At 50.4% G+C, this 20,966-nt stretch overlaps 2 long non-coding RNA genes across 2 annotated transcripts in view; both read right to left on the bottom strand.

Annotated features, from left to right (window-relative positions):
- Window positions 1-2,219, bottom strand: part of LOC121041876 (uncharacterized) — a 46,465-nt gene extending 44,246 nt beyond the window's left edge. The window contains exon 1 of the long non-coding RNA XR_005795880.1: window positions 1,989-2,219. This is a non-coding gene — a long non-coding RNA (uncharacterized LOC121041876). The remainder of the gene's footprint in view (window positions 1-1,988) is intronic.
- Window positions 2,220-6,291: 4,072 nt separating this feature from the next.
- The window catches only part of LOC121041875 (uncharacterized), a 41,705-nt gene continuing 27,030 nt past the window's right edge, over window positions 6,292-20,966 (bottom strand). Inside the window, exons 2-4 of the long non-coding RNA XR_005795879.1 lie at window positions 8,396-8,500; window positions 8,158-8,238; window positions 6,292-6,327 (exon numbers count right to left, since the gene is read on the bottom strand). This is a non-coding gene — a long non-coding RNA (uncharacterized LOC121041875). The remainder of the gene's footprint in view (window positions 6,328-8,157; window positions 8,239-8,395; window positions 8,501-20,966) is intronic.

Here is a 20,966-nt window from a genome sequence, read left to right as displayed (position 1 = left end):
GGCCTAGTTCAAATCCCAGCTTCACCACTGATGACACTGTGTGATACAGACACCTCCCTTCACCTCTGAGCCTCACGGGGGACAGCGCATGCGTACAAGTTGCTCAGAACAGCACCCAGGACATCACAGGGCCTCAAAACATCACTGCCTGGTCTTTGTGTGTCGTTTGTGTACAGCCGGACCTTGGGTAAGGGCTAACCATCTCGGATTTAAAACAAGTAAAAAGGAAACTAGCATTTATGTTGCTGGGGTTTCCTCGGTCAACAAGTTACCTTTTCAGGCATCGGTGCGCCAGGCACCAGCCTCACAGCAGCTCTGTGAGGTGAATTCTAGCATTATTCCCATTTCACAGCTAACGGAACGGAGGAGTAGAAGTTGAGACTGAAGGTGGCTCTGGCCGGCTGACCAACCAAACGCACACTCCTGTCCAGCACCAGAGGCACTGCGGGCCCTGATTCCTGCCTCCTCCAACCCCGAGGCCCCTAGTGGCTCCAGTTTTGAGGCTCCTGGACCAGCCCTCTCTGCTGGTCCCCTGGAGCCCCGACTCAGGAGATGACCCCTCCCCCGGAAGTCATGAGCCAGCGCAGAGGCCCGAGGGCGGGCCCAAAGTGCCAGTGTCGCCGAAGCAGGGAACACAGGCAGCATCCCAGCATGATGTCAGCCGCTGGCTCTCACCACATCGATCATCCAGTCCTTAAGACATATTAAAATGGATTTAAAAAGACATTTTGCATTTTCTCTCCTTAACACCCACATTATTGCCACACATCGGCTTTTGTTTTAATTAAAATCGGTTTTGAAATCCTCCATGAAACTTCAGTGGGATTGTTAAAGGCGGCAATTTCCTTATCGGCAGTGCGTCCCCACAACATACTGTAATAGTTATTTTGCAACAAAGCACAAGTCTTATTAATTTAGCTCAATCAAATCAGCACCACGTTAATTTATGGGGCTGTAAAAATCTGGCAGTGCTGCTCTAGATCAAGGAACTTAGGGCAGGCAAGACACCAAGTGGGATGTTTATTTTGTACAATGGTCCCTAACTGCATTTCTGTGATTTAAAAGCTTTCCGAGGCGTGCGATGATAATATTACATGCATATAGAATTGTGTGTTTGCTATGCCTCATTACTCCCCACAGAGACCCAAAATCATTTGGTATTCAACTCCTACCTAAAATATTTCCTTTTACATACAAATATTTTTTCTGCTTTAAATGGCTTCTCTATGTTAAATTTTTTTTTTTTTTTTTTTTTTTTTTCCCAGGGCTGTGAAGCAAGATCATTTCCTACGTGGGATTCTATTTTGGTCCAGTATTGATCTTTAGTGGTGGTTACTAAGTGGGTATTAGGCTTTCCCCCCCTTCTTTTCCTCCAGCCAATCCCTCCAAGGCGGTTTCGGAGGGGTTAACTTTGCATTTTCTGCCCCTTTCTCCCCCTTCCCTTCCATATTCCCGCTTTGGGGGTTACTTTTACTAATGTCTTCTTTGGTGACTAGGAATGCTTCTCTCTCTCACTCATGTCTTAACAACAAAGCCTCACAATGATAATCCCAATGATTTACCGGGAGATGCAGCTTAGCAGCCAGCAGAGAATTTGAAAGGCATGGCGGGGAGGGAGACTGCAGTGGAAATCAGGAGATGGAGGTTCAGAGAGAGCAAGTGACTTGCCCGATGTTACACAGCAAGTTAGGAAGTGCACTGGGCTCTGGGACTCAACCTAATTTTTCCATCAGTTGAATGAGGACCACAAGAATTGGAGGGAGGGGGCGCCCGGGTGGCTCAGTCACTTAGGTCCGACTTGGGCTCAGGTCATGATCTCACGGTTCCTGGGCTCGAGCTCTGAGTCAGGCTGTGTGCTGACAGCTCGGAGTCTGGAGCCTGCCTCAGATCTGCGTCTCCCTCCCTCTCTGCCCCTCCCCGACTCATTCTCTGTCTCTCAAAAATAAACTGGGAAAAAAAAAAAAAAGAATCGGAGGGAGGTTACTCACGTGACACAGGGCTTGGCGCAGAGTGGGTGCTCTGGGCGTAAACACGCGGCCCGTCCTCAGCAAGGCCCGGCTCGGTTTTTCAAGCACCTGGCTCTGAATTGCAGCGATGGACTCTGCAGGTGTCAGGAAGAGCAACCGACAGCCTCAAACACTTGCACCTGCCGCACTCGGTGTACGAGATGCTTCCTTCTTGCATCTACTCCAGGACAGCACAGTCTTGCTCTGGGGATATGGACCGGGCACTGAAATATGATGCAAGCATTAACTAGTGTCTCAAGACAGGCATGCACGAAACCCCATTTAGGGGATGAGAAAACTGAGACTAGCAGAGAGTTTTGAGGGTTGCCCCGGGGTCAGACAATCAGTGGCAGAGGGAGATTCCAACCCACGGCTATGGCCAAGGTCAGGGCCCTTTCCAGCACACTGGCTGTGTCTGGCACGCTGGCCAGTCTGCAGGGGCCCAGGGAGATGGGGGCTAAGGTTGGGGCAGGCAGTTCCTGCTGGTGGTATAAGCATCCGCTGATGTGACAGCATTTGAGAGGCCCCAGAAGGCACTCCTTGCTCCCTTCCTGACTGTGGCCGAGCCTTAGAAAGAATGGTCCCTGGGTTAAAGCTTGCCTTTTCCCCCACACGTGTGTATTTGCTTTAATTACATAACCTGCACCGTCCAGTCCCATTCCTTCTGTGTCCTATTAGCGAGAATGAGTTTCTAGTTAGCCTAGAAACAGGAGAGCTCCCAGTGCCTGGGAGGGGCCTCTGGGTTGGGGGTGGAGATTCTGATGTGTGACTCCCAGATGCCATCACACCTTTAGGGACAATGATGTGGGACTCACCACCTCCAAGGCCATTAACATCCACACCATTGGTGGACAAAGCCCTTGTTTGAAATTCACCCTTCCTGGGTGCACCTGCAACCAACATCTTCAGGAAAGCATTATGACTTCATTTTGAATGTTCAGGCATCCTCTCTGACCTACCAGTGCCAGGAGGCTCCAGAGCCACCTGGAGATGGAGGTGTCGCAACCACATAAGTTAGCGGAGGCGGAGACAGCGGTCTCTGGGGCTGGGAGTGTAGAGAGGCAGAGGTGAGGTTCCCGGAGATGAGAAGATGGAAGGGGTGTTCGGTCCTAGGCCAGATGTGGAGTTCATGGCCTCGATGCCTCTAGTGAGGAAGGGGGCCGGAAGAGTCACAGCCAGGAAGCTCAGTTCTAGGCAAGTGCGAACCCTTTGGCTAGGTTCCGGAAAAGGACCACTGAGATGGGAAGGTGAGGTGTGAGTCTTAAGTCTGCTGGGTGAAGTCTCAGAAGAGGCTTCACCCCAGGGTAGTGACGTCAGAACCAAAAGCTTCACCCTGGACTTCATTCAACAAGTACTCTGGAAAACGTGCTGTGTGCCCAGCACTGGGCACGCTCGGGAAAGGAGAGGAAAGCACTCCCCACACAGTCCCTGTCCTCCCGGGGCAGGCTCTGGGCCGCCAGGTGTCCTGGTGAGAATCCGTCCTCATATCCCGAGGCATTTGCTTTCTCCCTGCTTAGGGAGCTGGGCCCAGGAGGAAATGAAAATGCTTGTGGAGGAGGCTGCTCTTTGGACATCCCAGCTCCGCCTCTGCAAACAATGTGCAAGGCCAGGCCCCATGGTTGAACCAATCTGAGGGTGGCAGTTGCCACAGAAAAGAGGCAGCGACTTGGTTGCTTTCAAAATGGCTTCTCTCAGACAAGGCCACAGCTAGGTCACAGAGCGCCTTTGTGTGAACTTGAAGAAGGAGCCGTCTTAGGGCAGACACAGCCCCACAGGACCTCAGATTGGTGCAGGGATCCCAGGACGGACCTCAGCTTTTATAGCGCCCTGGGCTGGGCACACTTGTGCAGTGAACAACCTGGACAACTGTAGTTGGTGGCTTTGCCCCAGAGCCCAACTGCATGGTCAAAGGCGCCAGGCCCTGACGATGCAGGCCAAGGCTTCCCCTACACCTATGGATCACCCCAGATCTAAACCAAGACTCTCCCCCAAAGATGAAGGAAGCTGTACCCTAACACCTCCTCCACTTCTGACACAACCCGCTCGCTCAGGCACCGGTATCACACCCATGACCTCCTCCATCACTGCGTCTTTCCTTTCACGGAGGGACAGGTGGACGTGGCAGGGGGAGGGGGGAAGACCGCTGGAACCACTTTCCACAGCCAGTGCCAAGCCTTCCCCTCTCTCCTCGGTTCTTTAAGAAGGCTTTCTAAAGAAGAGGAACCTTCCGTGGTAGCAGATGGCGGATAAGTAGGAATGGTAAATAGTTTTAATTACTGCATAATGTAAGTGAGACAATAAAGGGGAGACAGTGGAAGCAAGCTGCTGCCGCCGAGGCCCTGAAACTGTTGTGGGGCCCAATTTGTCTGGCATGTGCTGTTCTCAGTCTTGGGAGGGCTTTAAAGAGAACGCCGAAAATATTAATTGCCCGCCTCACTGGCCCATCCATCTTCACAACCGAGTAACACGCTTTTTTAATTTCAGGGGAATCGTTTTCAAATGGGAATCATGCAAATGAGTATTTTAGCTATTCATTTGTTTTACTGCGAGCGCTTTGTGAGCAAATGGCCTACAGCTTGCAATGAATTAAAAGACACGGGCACTGGAGACCGATTTTTAATACAAAGTCTTGACTCGGAGACGACCCCGACCAGCAGCACAGAAAATGTTGGCATAGCAACTTTGGGCATTTTCATGCAAATTGGCTTCTATATAGATGATACGAATGCAATGTTTTCCTTCAACTAATCATCATAAAATTAGTTTCACTATATTTAAATGCCTCCACTTAATGCATTATATCCATATGCATGAAATTGCCTCCGCTAATGCAGTACATAAAATGCCAAAGATACAATGAATAGCCAAATTGCAAGCAGTTATGTTATCTCCCATAAAACGGCTCCCCTCCCCCCTTCTTTTTTGTGAGTGTGGGTGTTATTGAATGTGTGGGCGCCAAAGGCATCTATCACAAATTGCTATTAACACACACACACACACATGCAAACACGCACACACACACACACACACACATGCACACACACCCCAAAGTCCTCTTCAGTTAAGTAACGTTAAGCTTGTAACCCAATCTAACAAAAGCCAAATGAAACTGGGCCTGGGCAGGCTGTGTTCACCTGGGCCGGCCGCCCTCTCCTCGCACAATCTACAGCCGCAGGAGACGGCAGAGCAGAGAGCACCGCCTGGCTTTGGGGTTAGCTCCAGTGGGGGTGGTTTCACGCCCCGCCCCTGTCACCCGGTGGATGGGGAGGTCCCAGAGAGATGTGTCCGAGCTAATCGGGGACCAAGAGGCCATCCGGGAATAATAAAAAATGGAGCCACTGTTGGTGAGAAACGGCCTCTGAAGACTGGCCACGGAAGCCTGGAGAGAGGAGGACTCTGGCAGAACATGATCAAAGTCAACAACTGAGGAAGGACAGGAGAGGAAGGAAGGCAGGGATATCCATGGAATCCCTAGGTTCTGGGTGCTGGGCTTGGAACTGTACGCCTTCCATGTCATGTCATCTTTACAGCAGGGGAAAGGTCAACATGATCATCGTTGGTCTTAAGGACTCTGAGATGAGTCTCAAAGAAATTGAGGAACATGTCCAAAGTCACATGAACAGTAGGCAGTGGAGGAAGGATTTAAACCCAGGTCTCTGGGAGTCCAAAGCCTCACTTTCCTCTGTGCCAGGCTGCCCCCTGCAGATGGCATCAAGTAATGGCAGGAATCGGTTAAACTACTCTTTGCTCCAAGAGGAGCTGTCCTCTCTCCAAGCAAAGTAGGGGCGGCGAGGGTGGAAGGAGATAGTGGTTGGAGGGGACTTTTCTTCAATGTGTAAACCTGATTCTCCTTGGGTATCTGATGAGTCCTCAATACAGCTGCCAAATCCCCCCAGGGTCACATGATGTGTTTACTACGTGGACAGAGGGCTGTGCACCCCAACTTACTATCTGGGCCTCTGCCCTCCTCCAATCCCACCAAGGGAGTCCGGGCTCTTCTCTGCCCCAGCCTTGGTGGGTTTGAAATTTGGCTTCAATATACGGATGCCATTCATGTTCAGGGTGGGAGTTAGGAGACAGAGAAGCAAGAGGTGAAACTCGAAAAATACAAGCCCTTCTTTTTCACCGGAGATGGTGTTCCATCTCCAGAAGGCTCCAGTTCTCATTCCCTGGGGGACTTTGTGTCTGGCTTAAGTAGGGGTGGCATTTCCTCACAAGAATGCGTGAGGTTGCTATGGAAACAGTATGGGCGGTTCCCCCCCCCCCCAAGTTAAAGATACAATTACCATATGATCCAGCACTTTCACTTCTGGGCGCCTCCCTAAAAGAAGCGAAAGCAGGGACTCAGATGTTTGCTCAGCCGTGTTCACGGCAGCATCACTCACAACAGACACAGTGTGGAAACAACCCAAAGGCCCACGAGGGGATGAAGGGGTAAGCAAAACGGCATATATACATACGAGGGAGTATTATTCAGTCTTACAAAGGGAGGACACAGGCGACAATAAGGATGAACCTTGAAGACATTATGCTACGTGAAGTCAATCGGTCACAAAAAGGCACACCCTGCACGATTCCACTTACGTGAGGTCCCTGACACAGCCACATTCATAGGGGAATCACACTGGTAGTTTCCAGGGGATGGAAGAAGGGAGGACAGGGGTGTTGGTATTTAACAGCTACTGAGTTTGAGTTTGGGACGATGAGGAGAGTTTTGGGGATGGATGGTGGTATATTTGCACCACAATGTGAATGTACCTCATGCTACTGAGCTGTACATGTAAAAATGGTGAAGGTAGTAAACTTATGTGTATTTTACCACAACTAATAATTAAAAAAAAAAAAAAAAAAAGAATGCATGAGGTAGGAAAACATCTCTTCAAGACCCCATGCAGGCCACCGAATTCAGGAGCCAAACCCTCCGGGCAGCTTCATGAAGAGGTGAGAACAGTTCCTCCCGATTGCTCGGGACTGCTCACCTCTAGCGAAGCACTTACTTCTGCGTTCAATACGAGCCAGTTGAGTTAAATTAAGGGGTAAAGTGAGGGAGACACCTATGAGTGATACAATTAGCCAGGGTCTAAGCCACAGATCAGGAATCCCTCCAATCTCATTGAGTTGGTCCATTTTCATTTCCTTCTTGTCCTTCTCCCTTTTGTCTTCTATCTTGTGTGGACAACCCCTTCCACCCATCCCCAGCATACAAATACTCCTCTTACATTTCTGTCCACTGACCTATTTTGTTGTTGTCCCCCCCCCCAAAGTGTTTTTCTCACCACCTGGAATTGTTAATAGCTACTGTGGCTTTACAAACACTAAGTCAAATTGGCGTGCTTTCTTGCAAATTGAGTGATTTATGTGATGCACCCCCTTACCAATGCATATGCGGACCACCGGTCCTGTGATTCTCCTAATGACCACCAGGTGGCATGATTTGGAAAACCCAACCTATATCACTAATGGCAAATACCACCTCAGGTGGCTGTCCTCCTGTGAGATTTGGACGCATGGTGTCTAGGTGGCTATTAACCAGGACTTGAAGGGGGGGCACATCTGTATTAAAAAGTCAGACCTTTCAATGACTGCAAGTATAAGGGCTCTGATGATGCCCCATAGTTCCAGCTGCTTTTCATGTTCCCTCTCCTATCTTAGCTCCCAGAAGAACCATTATTGGGTTATATGTCTTGGGTATAACCTGCCTCTTGGACAGGACTGCATGCTTCAGCCCTCGTAGTACTGGATGGACCACTCTCTCCCGGGGCCTAGCTCCTAAGGTCAGATGAAATGTCCCATGTCATTCTGTTTTGGCTATGTTTTCCAGTTTCAGCTTTTAAAGAGTTTTCTCCTGGAAAACGTCCTGTGGTGAGAACAGCTCCTTCCGATTGCTCGGGAAGGAACCACCTTCCCGAATGCAGCTTCCTGTGCTAGTTCCTTCCTGCACCTCCTCCTGCTGCCCGTGGGGGAAGCTGGGGCTCCTGCTACAGTGGAATCCTGCCATCCCTGACCTGTGTAAACCTGTTGTCTCCCTTCCTAGAACTTTCTTTTGTGAGTAATCGTATTCTCCTGGTTTATAAGCAGTCAGGGAACAAAGAAATGATGACGATTAAGAATTAGTGGGAATTCAGCAAGAAAAGGCATATGCTCAACTCACCTGGTTTCCCTCTGATGGGACGCTTTTAGACATAATGCATTTTGATTGCTAGGAAGCATTTCTTAAGTCTCTGTCATTAGCCTTGTAGACAAAATGGAGGGAGGAGGCAAGATGAGAGTTTAGATACGCAGATTCACGGCTGGTTAGTCAACCCCACACAAACAGTAGGGGAAACTGATTGGAAGGCAGTCACCGGTGAAGTGTTGTAAGGCCTACCCTTATCTCTCTTCATTCCTACCTGTTACTGCCTTAAAGGGAGACTCTCAAAGCACACGTTCCTTGTTTCCAGGCATTGCAGAAACCGTTGCGTGGCAAAATTGGGGCTGGAAAAGTCCTTAATGGGCTACAAAAGAAAAATATATATAATAGGCTGGATGCAAGCAGGTGAAGTTTAACAGACAAAGAAAAACGTGGTTTCCCATTTAAGTTCAAACCATCAATTGGCTGAGCATAGGATGGGGGACACTTAACAGCACGTTCTTGTTTAAAATCCCTGGAGTTTCAGCAATCCAAAAACTGATTCCTAACTAAAGATGGGGCCCAGCTGCTCAAAAGAACCAGTGCCAGCTGAGATGGTATGAACACAAGCGTGTGGCAAAAGGGGGTCGTGGTGCCCGAGCCGCTAAGCATGCCGGGCTGAGTGACCGAGTTGGTCAGGATAACGTAGTCATTTGATGATGCTTGAGCCGCAGAAACAGGGACAGATCTGGTCTCTGCTCAACGACTCTTGGAGGGGAGGGACCACATCCCGTTGCGTACATTCCCAGTATCTCTTATGGCACCTGACAGAAGAGAAGGTGATGGTCCTGTTGGTCAAAAGAATGGATACATGAATGATTGGAGGGGACGGGAGGCTTTCTTGGAAGACTGGAAAGGTTTTCCCAGTAGAGGGAACCAGGGCCCAACTGTGATATCTGCAGTACTCTGAGCCTACCCACAACCCTACGTGTGGCAGCCCCACTCCTGGGATTCCAATTATAAGTGATTTGCATATCCTGTAGTGGAAGGAGACATCCACTGCTGGGTTCAAATTCACATTGGGCTCCACACGGGGTGTGGAACCTACTTTAAAAAGGGGTGGGGGGAGGATGCTCCAACAAACCGTGTAGAATGGATTTTCCCTGAACACATCTCATCACCCACTGGTTTCCCACTGATAATAAACACCCGTCTGTCCCCTAAACCCTGCTCTTCAGGTGCAGAGTCTCTCCTAGGGGAAACCTCCCTGACATCCCCCAACCATGATCTTCCTTGTCTCTTCTGCTTCCAGCCCTGGCTGTTACAGAACTGGGCAATTCCAGGACTCAAGGAAGGTTCTCCAGACTGTCCCTCACGTGTGGCGATTCTCTGTAATATTTTGGCTCCGTGGCATTCTCCGTAACTACCAGATAAAGACAGCTCCTTGGCAGAAGCGGGTATTTAGGGGGGCAGCCATGTTTACCTTCCAAAGAAGATTCAGGAGACAATGACACGCTGCCCCTTCCCATCACATTTGACCAAGTATTTCCTTAAATGGTGAGGGGATTTGGTTCTTTAACTCTTTCAGGATGCATTAATGGCCATGTGAGAAAGATTCCTTTTGAGGCCACTGGAACCTCTTGCTGGTTTTCTCAGAAGTAGAAGTCCCTTAGCTGGGAGTCTCCAATCCCTGGGAGACCTTGGGGGAAGTTGCTTTCCCTCTCTGTGCCTCATTTTCTCTAACTATAAAATGAAAGGATGTGGGTAGAGAAGCTCTGAGGTCCCTACCAGCAACAATGGCACAATGATATATTTTAGTGTGGGCATACCCCCAATAACTGAGGCTGAAATATCAAAACAAGATCTGGGGTTAGTAAACAAAGCTTATTAAATGGAACCCTCAGACAATTATTCTTCCGATCTCAATCAAGAGACCCAAATAATCTGGCTTCTCAATTTGCAATTTCCTTGAATTCCTGCTGTTGATTAGTTCGGGTAGCCAGTTAATGGATTCTGGCACACCAAACCCATTCGTTTTGTTTTCTTAGAGGCAGGCTCCCATCTTGGAAATCAGAACCAGGAGGTAATGGCTTTTGATGTACTGTCAACAGGAGAGTCGAGAGTTCTCGCACAGCGTCGTCACCGCCTGGGATCCCACAAGAACAATGACATGGAGGCTGGGGATGAAGAAAGATGGGGAGGATGTCGCAGGCAGAGGGTGCCACAGGGCATCATGGCGCATGGGCAGGGTAGACATCTGGTGAGACAAGGCTGGAAGAGGCAGAGCCCATAGGCAAGCTGGTTAAGATCTGGGGTGTCTAGTGGTATCCATCGCAGGAGAGCAGAGGGGTCAATAATAAGAATTCACAATTGGGTACCGAGGACCCGAACCAGAGAGGAAGTGGAAATTCTAATTTCAAGGACCATGTTAACTTGCTGTCTTGGAGAGCTGGCAGATGCCTGAGGCAGGAGCAAAGGCTCAGGACCCAGTTGGCCCAGAGTATGTCCATTCATTCAACAATATTTATTGAGGACCTACTATGTGCTAACTGCTGTTCTAGGCACTGTGGATACAGTCATAAAAGGCCAACAGAAGAGCCTTGCCCCTGTGGAACTAACTCCCATGGAGGAGGCAAATAACAAATAATCACATCACATATCGTCAGGTAGAGACGGACAAGAACCATTACAAAGTAACATAGAGAAAAGGCACGGAGAGTGATGGGAGCTGCTATTTAGTTAGGGTGGTCAGGGAAGGCTTCACGGAGGAGGTGACAGGGAGCAAAGACCTGCATGAAGCAGGGAGTGAGCCATGTGAATACCAAATACATTTCACCAAAAGCTGATCTTAGTACCAGGGGTGATGGAGCTGCTAAGACAGCATTCAAGCTGTGAGTGCTGTAGAAAATGCAGCTAATCATGGCTTGAGCAGAGAACAATAATTTAACTTACTGAATAAGAGATGCAGTAGGCAGCCCAGGGCTGGGACAGAGGGTTCAAGGGGCCTTGCGACCCAGGTTCCTCTCCTCTTTCTGGCCTGTGGCTTTTGTCCTCAAGGCCATGAAGCAGCTGCTCACTCCCAGGCACAGAGTATAAGTCAAGATGTGAAGGGGGAAGAGAATGGGCAAAAAGATCTAAAAGATATCAGCTGATTCTGTCCCCATTAGCTCCAGCCAATGACTTCTGCTGTGTCCTCGTGGCCAGGACTGGGTCACATGGCCACCTCTGCACCAGTCACTGGGAGGGAGAGAGGGGTTGTGTGTGGGAGCCAGGCCCACCCATCAGCACCATCGACCCTGGGCCATTCTCTCAGGGCCTCCCTTCATGGAGGGCAACTCTCTGACGGCTTTCGCCCTGAGTCATCTGAAAATCCCAGCTCTCCTCTGATGAGTAACAGCCCTGTAGGGAATCAGGAAAACCCAGCTCCAGTTCAAGCTCTGCCACAAACTTGCTGTGTGACCTTGGGCCAGTTGCTTCTAGTCTCTGGGCCTTGCTGGAGCAATCATGAGACTGCTCTCTGCATTAACGATCTAAGGTTCCAAGTGCCACCCTTGTCTCTGCCACCATAAATTCTACCACACAGAGCCCCTGAGAACTCAGCTGGGTCCTAGAGGGGCCCACAGAATGGCCATTTGACCAAAAGAGACACCAGCTCTTAGAGGCAACCCAGCTGGCAGGGCCAGGACAAGGATTAGGTAAGTGAGGCACTTGCCCATAGGAATACGAGTGGGTGCCAAAAAGGTAGTAATTAAGATACATAATACTGTAATGCAATATTTTAAAAAAATTTTAATGCTTATTAATTTTTGAGAGAGAGAGACAGAACGTGAGCAGGGGAGGGGAAGAGAGAGAGGGAGACGCAGAATCCGAAGCTGGCTCAGGCTCTGAGCTGTCAGCACAGAACCCGACACGAGGCTCGAACTCACAAACTGTGAGATCGTGACCTGAGCCGAAGTCGGACGCTCAACCGACAGCCACCCAGGCACCCCTGTAATGCAATATTTTTTAAATCAAAGCTAATATAAAAAAAAAATCCATGTTGAACAAAATATCAAAATTTTTAATAAAGAAAATCAATATTACTGATTTTTCCTTTTACTTCCGACTCCCAGATGGTTCAGCATGGCATGACCCTCTTTAATTTAAAATTTTGAAATTTTGCTTATCATCAAAATTTTGCATTAAGTTTGGTTTTTAAAATATATTCTGTGAAAATACTACTATTTGACCGCTGAGTATTTGGGGCCTTTATTTTGCGCCCAGTGCAAATCCCTGACCGGCCTCACCCTGCCCTGCCAGCTTTAAGGAGCCTTTGAGAGCTTGTTGCTGGACAGTGGCCAATCTGTGCAGTCAGGCATTTGCCCTGTCTGGGGACTTCAGGGTCACACAGTGGACATGGGCAATTTTTAGCACTTTGCCACGAGGTGTTTGGATTAAAGGCCCTGGTATTTCTTTAATAAGAAAAACAGGCTGCAGCCATTAAAAATTTAGTCCTACAAATAGCTCCTAGTAGCTCCTCTCTGAGGTGCTGTATTTATTTAATCATAGTAAATTTGGGCCAAATCCTCTCCTGGGGTTTCCAGCACCTGCCTCTATACCCCTGAGGAGTCTGTCACTAGGACCATGCCATTCGCACAAAATCCCTCTGCCTTTGGCTCCCCTGGCCCGCTGGCTCACAGGGAGATAAAACACCTTAGCCTCATTACTCAGATGGCTAATTGCGAACTGATTTAATTAAAGTATACAGATATTTCCCCAAGTTAGTTACATTTCATATCACTCCATTAGGAGTAATTGGCTGGAATGAGAAGCGGCAAAAAGGGAGGCTGGCCAGGTAGGTGGGGAGCAGGGAGCCCCCTTGGTCTGTGGAACGTGTGCTGCCTGACTGTGGGGGCGGTCTGAAGGCGTTCCCGAGGGTACAAGTTCACTGAGAGACGCGCCTCCGCTCAGAAGCCCACTGGGGACGTCCCTGGGTCATTTTAACTCCAAGCACTAGATTGCACACAGCCTGGGTCAGGAGCCGGGGTTTCAAGCCCATTCCGTACTTAGGAGTTCTGTGACCTGGAGCAGTCACCTCACTCACTTGACTCTTGGCTTCTTCCCCTATAAAATGAGAATAATAGTACTGCCTGCCTCAGACGGTTGGTACCAGATTCACTGGAACAAGCTTGGAAGGCCTTTATTTTAGCATAGTACCTGGCACATGGTTAATGCCCAATAAATAATAATACTGTTATTTGGGGCTGGGAGTGTGGTTACGGAGTGAAGCAGTATGGACAGGAGAAGCATCTGCCTTGGAGTCAGAAACCTTGCGGTCTGGTCTCAGGTACGCCCCTAACTGTGCAATATCGGGCAAGTTGCTTCCTTTCCAGGGCCTCAGTTTACTTTTCTGGCCAATTAAGGGAAGGAGGCAGAGACTGAGGTTTGCCCACGCTATATCCATTCTCCCCTTCTTCCTTACTAGCACAGCCCTGACTGGGGCAGCAATGCCCAACTACGACATCCATAGTTCCCAACCTCCCTTACAGATAGGGCCGGCCCCATGAATTCTGGTCAATGAAGTGAAAGTCAAAGCTGTTCCCTTCTAGGGTGGGGTTCCCAAGAAGTCTCCTTTAAAAGGGGCTAACTCAGCTGTCAAGCACCCCTCCCACCCTCTCCTCCTTCCTTCTTTCTTCCACCTGGAATGTGATCCTGATGGTTGGAGCTCCAGTAGCTATCTTATGACCAAGAGGTAACCTTGAGGGTGGAAGCTACCTGCAGAGCCACTTGGCCAAGCAGAAAGATAGAAGATGCCAGAGACTCTGATGACATCTTGGAGTTGTTGCCCCAGCCATGACCACCCTGGATTTCACAGCACCTGAGAGAGAAAAACTGACCTGCCCTTTTGTGTTTTGTTTTTGTTTCTGTTAAGCCTGAGCCTTTTTGGGTCTCGATTACTTGCTGCTGAATGCTATCCCTTACGGATACAGGGTGTCCTGCTCTATCAGAAGAGTAAAGCTTGATCTCTGAGCTGGTCACAACTTTCCGTCCTCTTTCTGCACCAGGGGGATCCCTCAGCCTGCAGCAATGTTACCTCACCCCCACCCCGGCTCCAGCCCCAATCTGCTCACCCACTTTAGGATCTTCACTACACAGCCGAGATCCCCATATTCCTAGGCTATAAGTCTCAACACTTGAGGAGGGAAGAAGCAACCTCTTCCCACAGAGAGATCATGTACCCAATCTACCTATTTTCCAAGCACCTATACGGCCAGCCCATTTGCTCACTGCCATGGCAGGGGTAAACAGCTTGGGACAGCTTGCAGCTCTGGTGTACTGGAAAATGCAAGGATTCACTGCTGAAGTAACTGATTTTCATCCCTGTTCTGTCCCTTACTGGTTGTGTGACCGCTAGAGACTGAATGTGCCCCCCCAAATTCATATGTTGAAACCTAATGCCCAGTCTGTTGGGATTAGGAGGTGGAGACTTTAGGAGATGAGAGGTCATGAGGGTGGGGCCCTCATGAATGGGATTAGTGCCCTCATCAAAGAGGCCCAAGGGAGCTCCCTGCAGCCTCTGCCCCATGAGGTTATGGTGAAAGGACGGCCGTGTACAGAGAAGCAGGTCTCACTAGACACCGAATCTACCAGTGCCTTGAGCTTGAACTTCCCAGCCTCTAACACTGTAAGAAACGAATTTCTGTTGTTTCCAAGCTACACAGCCTAGGCTATTTTGCTATAGCAGCCCAAATGCACTAAGATAAGTGACCTGTGGAAAGTCTCTTAAGTCTTGCTGGACCTTGGTTTTCTCATTTATAAAGTGGGCAGAACAGGGCCGTCTGGGCAGCTCAGTCAGTTAAGTGTCCAACTCTTGATTTCGGCTCAGGTCATGATCTCATGGTTCATGGGATCAAGCCCACACTGGGCTCTGTGCTGACAGAGCAGAACCTGTTTGGGATTCTCTCTCCTTCTCTGTGACCCTCCCCCTGCTCACGCTCTCTCTGTCTCTCAAAAACAAATACATAAACGTTTAAAAAAAAACAAACCACCAAATAAAGCGGGCAGAATAATACCATACCATTCTGTGGGGGACAGGATGTAGAAACGAAATGTGGGAGAGATGCACTGTAAATCAAAAAATGTAGTACTCATCAGAACCTGACATTATCATCAGAGACATTTTTTAAGCCAATCCACAAGATTTCCTGAGCTCCTTCTCTGAGCCCAACCCTGTAGGCATGGTGAGAGGAATACCAAAAAAGTACAAGCCGCTATCCTCCATTTTGCAGAGAGAAAAGGGGAGTTCAGAGAGGTTAAGTAACTTGTCTAAGGCCACACAGCTAAAGAGTGGACGTGCTGGGATTTAAGCCCAGCTGTCTGAGTCTAAAACATTCCACAGCCTCACCACATAGAGGTGAAAGGCTATGGCCAAATCCAGCCACACCTGATTTTAAAAATAAAGTCTTCTTGGACCACAGACACACTCATATATTTACATCTTGTCTCTAGCTGCTTTTGCACTACAGTGGCAGAGTTGAGTAGTTGCAGTAGAGGTTGTGTGGCTCACAAAACTCAAAATATTTTCCACCTGGGCCTTTTCAAAGTTCTCCGAACGCTAATCTCTAGCGTCCTATTTGTCCACCGTCTGGCCACCAGTGAACACCCTTTTCCACGCCTGACACCGCGGCCACCGGTGATGAAGAGACACGTCTGACGTGAGTCTGGTTATTTCTCAGGTTACGAGTGAGGCTGGCCCCATTTCACAGATGAGATTTCCTCCATGAGAGGAGCCTGGAGATCCGCACCAGGACACGGAGTGGAGGAATGGAAGGAGAACGTGGCGGAGAGCCGTGGGCTCTCCTCGTGTCTCTCTCCATCCCCTCTACCGACTCCCACTTGTCAGAAAGTCAGGGAAAGTTGATAGGCTGGGTGCTGGCCGCATGCTCTGCACGGACACCTCATCCACCGCCCTCTGCCCTTCCTCTGCCTCCCAACCTGCTGCCCCTTCCAGACGGGCTCAGAGTACCAGGGCGTCCACCTCGCCTACCACGCAACCCCCCAGAGCCCTTCCCGGCCCCTCTGCCCCCACCCACCTCACTGGTGTGTTTACTTAAGGCTGGATTCTATATCTGGAAGTTCATTAATTTTTCGTGGGTGCCAAAACGCGGATCATTTGTGCTTATCCTCAACTAAATAAGTCAGGTCATAAGAGGTAATGCCATGGGTAGTGGAATGTAAACAAACACATTCTACCTCAATAAACATGCTAATTTCCAGCTATAATATTCACAAGTAAAAGATCCATCACGCCGACCCTATTTGGCAAAGGCAGCGGGCCTCATCCGTCAACGGGGGAGGCTCCCGCCAGTTCTCCGCGGGAGGGAAATAGTACAACTTAACTTGCTTGATGACGCCCTCGGGGGGAAACATGAGCCTCATAAATGAGTCTGGAAATGTGATAAAAGGATAATCTTGCATAAATGAGCCTATATCATCATTACCTGCACCGACCAAGGCCAGGCACAGGCTTTGAGTGATGGAGTCACATTTCATATAAATTAAGGCCGAGGAGCTAGTGCACCAGGCCAGCGGGGGCTCTCTGTCCTTGCTGTGTCCCGCTGCCCACCCTCGCCCGAGGCTGCCACACAGGATGCGCGGAGGGCCGAGCAGGAGGTTCAGGGCTGGCTGGGGCTGGGGCGCCGGGATGGGAAGACTGCCCAGGCCCAACCTGAACACGAGTACACCCTTGGCAATTGGTGACATCAGAGCGGGTATTGGTCCCTCCTCCCACCTCTCAGAAAAAATTAAGGAATCCATTATTTTATTTGCTCAATTTAGTGGACACCTATTAAAGGGCAAGGCACTGAGAGGCACTTGGAAAATCAAAATAAGATGAAGCCCTTGAGTATAAGAATTCGCCGTGGGCTCAGCGAGGCAAAGCAAGTCCTCCCAGCCCGCTTGGTCTGTCTGTGGTCAAGTGTGGAGGGTGCTCAGAGCACAAAAGGGCTCCCCGGCCTGGCTAAGGCAGAGAAGGTCAGGCCTTCCGGGCATAAAGGAAGGCAGGCTACTACTCAGTGAGGGGTGAAGAGCTGGGTCTCCCTCTCCCTGCTGCCCCTCCCCAAGGCCCTCAGGGACACTGCCCCGCGTGCAGCTTCTGCTGAACTCCTCCGTTCGGCCTGTGAGGACTTTTAGCAAAAGAGAGAGGGATGAAGGGCACCTGGATGGCTCACTCGACTGAACACCTGACTTTGGCTCAGGTCATGATCTCACAGTTTGCGGGTTCAAGCCCCACATGGGGCTCTGTGCTGACAGCTCAGAGCCTTGGGCCTGCTTCAGATTCTGTGTCCCCCACTGTCTCTGCCCCACCCCTGCTTGTGCTTTGTCCCTGCCTTTCAGAAATGAATAAACACTAAACAAAATTTTTTTTTAAAGAAAAAAAAACAGGAGGCACAAACACACAGAACCCGTACGCTGTCTTGGAAAAGATCTGGCACAGACCTTGACGCTCTTTCCTGATCCTCCCTTGCCCCTCCCCACCCCCCCCGTGATGTTGTGGGTGCCCTACCCAGCTCCTTTACTCACACGGCTGAGGCACCCGTCCTGGCAGTGTTGACAGCCACTGCTCACAGCTACCCTCTTCCTCAGAGAACTGTCTTTGGCCCAAGAGGAGCCGCCCCACCTGGGAGGTTATCCCTGCCTGCTCCTCTGATGTCAGACTAGGGGACTCTGGGGGTGCAGAGGCCGGCCCCCTTGACTGACCCCTTTGTCAGGGGTCACGCTCTGAGGTGCGGCTCCCACCAGGACGGGCCAGGCTGAGGCCAGACTCCAGCCGAGACCACACCCTTGCTGCCCCATCCCGCTTCCCTTACCCACTTCTCCCGAGAACATGCCCCTTGCCCCTGATAAACTGCATGCATCAAAATCTCCATCTCAGGCTCTGCTTTTAGGTAGCCTGACCTAGGCTCTCCGTTTTCCTCAAAGACACACTTGGAAACAACCCACCACAAGGCAGCACAGCAGGGGCAGACCGGGTAATGACGAACGTGCCGGGGGGCTCAGAGAAGGAGACTCTAGCTATGCCTCAGGGGGTCAGGGAGGGCACCTTGGAGAAGGGGTGCCCACCTTCCCCGGGCTGGGTCCTGCGTTCTCCAGGTGGGCGAGGTGGGAGGGGGGTTCCAGGCAGAAGGAACAGCATGCCCTTTCGTTTCCCAGGCACTTTCCAGCATCACTTCATGGCAAATAGCAGCATCCATGTGACATGGAAAGGGCTCGCTCTAGAAGCCTCCAGAACCACCAGGGCTGAGGGGTGGCCAGCCCGTAAATGCTTATTATGGGAATGAGGGAATGCGTACAAGCAAGTGAGTAAAATCATTCTGAACATTCCCCCAGCGGACAGTATTTCATCCATCCTGTCACTTACCCTGTGCCACCTGCTCCCCCACTAGACCAGAAAATCCTTTCCAATAGGGGCTGGGGCCGGGCATCAAGAGTGTCTCCCTGAGGCCTAGCTCTGCTTTTTGCAGCAGATGCTCAGGAAATAACTTACCCCATGGCTTTGAACCGCTGACCCGAGAGGAGAAGGGATCACCAAGACCAAATGTTTAGATGTATCAAGGCCTTCATTCATTCATTCACCAAACAACTTTGTGATGTGATACAAAATCGGTGAATCAGAAATAGAGACGAGGGTGCCTGGGTGGCTCAGTGGGTTAAGCGTCTGACTTTAGCTCAGGATCTCACGGTTTGCAAATTCCAGCCCCGCATCCAGCTCTCTTCTGTCAGCACAGAGCCTGCTTTGGATCCTCTGTCTCTCTCTCTCTGCCCCTCCTCTGCTCTTTCTCTCTCTCTCTCAAAAGTAAACATTAAAAAATTTTAAAAAAGAAGAAGAAATAAGGAAGAGAGGAAATTATTATGTGCTAACAGTGCACAGAAATTGTCCTAGATGCTTTCACATGCTGCACTCAAACTTCATGATAACCTGGAAGGGGGCATTGTTACTGCCAGGAGCAGATGTGCAACTGACATCTACGTGTACCTAGGTCCAGAGTCCAGGGTCTTTCCATCCTCTCTCCCTCCCTTCCTCTCCACGGGAGGATGTTGTAAAATCAAAGTTGTCAAGGTCTGGAATCAGTTAACCAGATCTTTCTGGAGGCAGAAGATCAGGAAGACCTCTGAGTCTCTCTCTTAGCAGAGAATCCTCTGATTTAGGCCACCCGGGCCCAAGGAGCTCTGATGGGCAGATCCCCTCCCTCCACCTCCCAGACCCAGGCCAGCTCTCCTCAGGTGCATCCAAACCTGTAACAGACAGAAAGCCATGCTTCCAGGGATTGTATGATTCAGAACCGACTTGAGGGGTTAATTTTTTGAAGGAAAAAAGAAAGGTATAAACACCGCTGAAAAACTGAGCCGACAAGCTCAGGGGAAACCCGAGCCACAGAAGTCTTAGTCAAAAGTGCTGGCTGAGAAATCGCTGGCCCCTGCCAAGCCCAGGGAAGGGAAGCTTGCACATTCCCGGGCTGCGTGTTTCAAATACTTTCCGCGGTTTCGCCAGTGGAGGGCCAGGAGAGAGGAATCTGTCATTACCAACTTGGGTCTGCAAAACAGCTTGGCTGGCAGGGAGCAGTGAACTCGCAGGAGGCAGGAAGCGGAAAACCTGAGTCATGAGCTTCAGGGGACGGGGGAATGTGCAGGAGGGAGGAGGTGAGAGGCAACCGACCACAGACCAAAGGGTCTGCGCGGATCCTTTGACTCCCAACGCATTCTTGCCGGCTAACCACCGTGACTGCCCCTGCCCTGTGGGGTAGAGACTCGTGCAGTTTCCCAAACGTTCTTCATCAGTGTAAACATTTGTGGAGGACCTACTAGGTGCCAGGAATCCTGCTGAACATCCAACACAACGACCCAAGGAAGCAGAGCGGGCACCGTATGCCCGCTTTTCAAACAAGGAAACTGAGAGCCAAAGAGGCAGTGGAATTGCCCCACGCCACACAGCAGATGGCCAAAACATCAGTTCGTCCTTTGTGTATTGAGGACCTACTAAGTGCCGGGCACTGGGCCAAGGACTGGGCTGCAAAGATGGAGATGACAAGGCCTCTTCAGTGAAGGGCTCAAAATCTTATAGATTAGGACCATTGTGTGTGTGTGTGTGTGTGTGTTTTCAAGATACATTTATATCTGCTACCCAAGTTTTCTTATTACACCATGTGTGGGAGGAGGGGTGAGGATGCTTCGGAGATGTGACAACACGGAGGTGAGGGACAGGAGGGATGTGATGGCGGAGTGCTGGGTGACGAGCCATGAGGCCCGGCCTCACAGTTCAGGCTGTTGCTAACGTGCTGTGTGACGCAGGGAGCCGCTTCAGTCCCTTTGGCTCTTGATTTCTGAAGAGGACACCACCCGTGCGTGTCCAGCCTCCCTTTGGAGCTACTGTTTGCGACACACCGTTGCCTTCATGCCGGTGGCTTCTTACTGCAAGCCGCCATCCTCTGCCTGAAGACCTTCTCTGGCTGCAGGACGATGCTGCGTCCAAGGTGGGGCAGGCTAAAAATGGGGGGGTTCATGTCCCCAGGAGCAGCCGTCAACAAAAGAGTGATGGGAGTTGGGGGATGAAGACAGGCCTTCCTGTCTCCTTGAACAGGACAACTCTGAAGGGTATGTTCACAGCAGCCTCCCTCCCGGGGCTTCCTAGCGGCAGGGGCCCCAGCTGCCCGCAGGGGTACTCCGCCCATCAAGCACCCTGTGTTCTCTCCTGTCCTTCCACCTCCCACATCCCTTCTGGCTCTGTCGGTTAAGTGTCTGACTCTTGGTTTCGGCTCGGGTCATGATCTCACCGTTTGTGGGTTCCAGCCCTGCATCAGGCTCTGTGCTGAGCC

The sequence above is a fragment of the Herpailurus yagouaroundi genome, unplaced genomic scaffold, assembly GCF_014898765.1.
Source record: "Herpailurus yagouaroundi ecotype Mexico unplaced genomic scaffold, PumYag 184, whole genome shotgun sequence".
Lineage (NCBI taxonomy): Eukaryota > Metazoa > Chordata > Mammalia > Carnivora > Felidae > Herpailurus > Herpailurus yagouaroundi.
The sequence above is the reverse complement of the archived record's forward strand: the minus strand, read 5'-3'. Positions and strand labels throughout refer to the sequence as shown.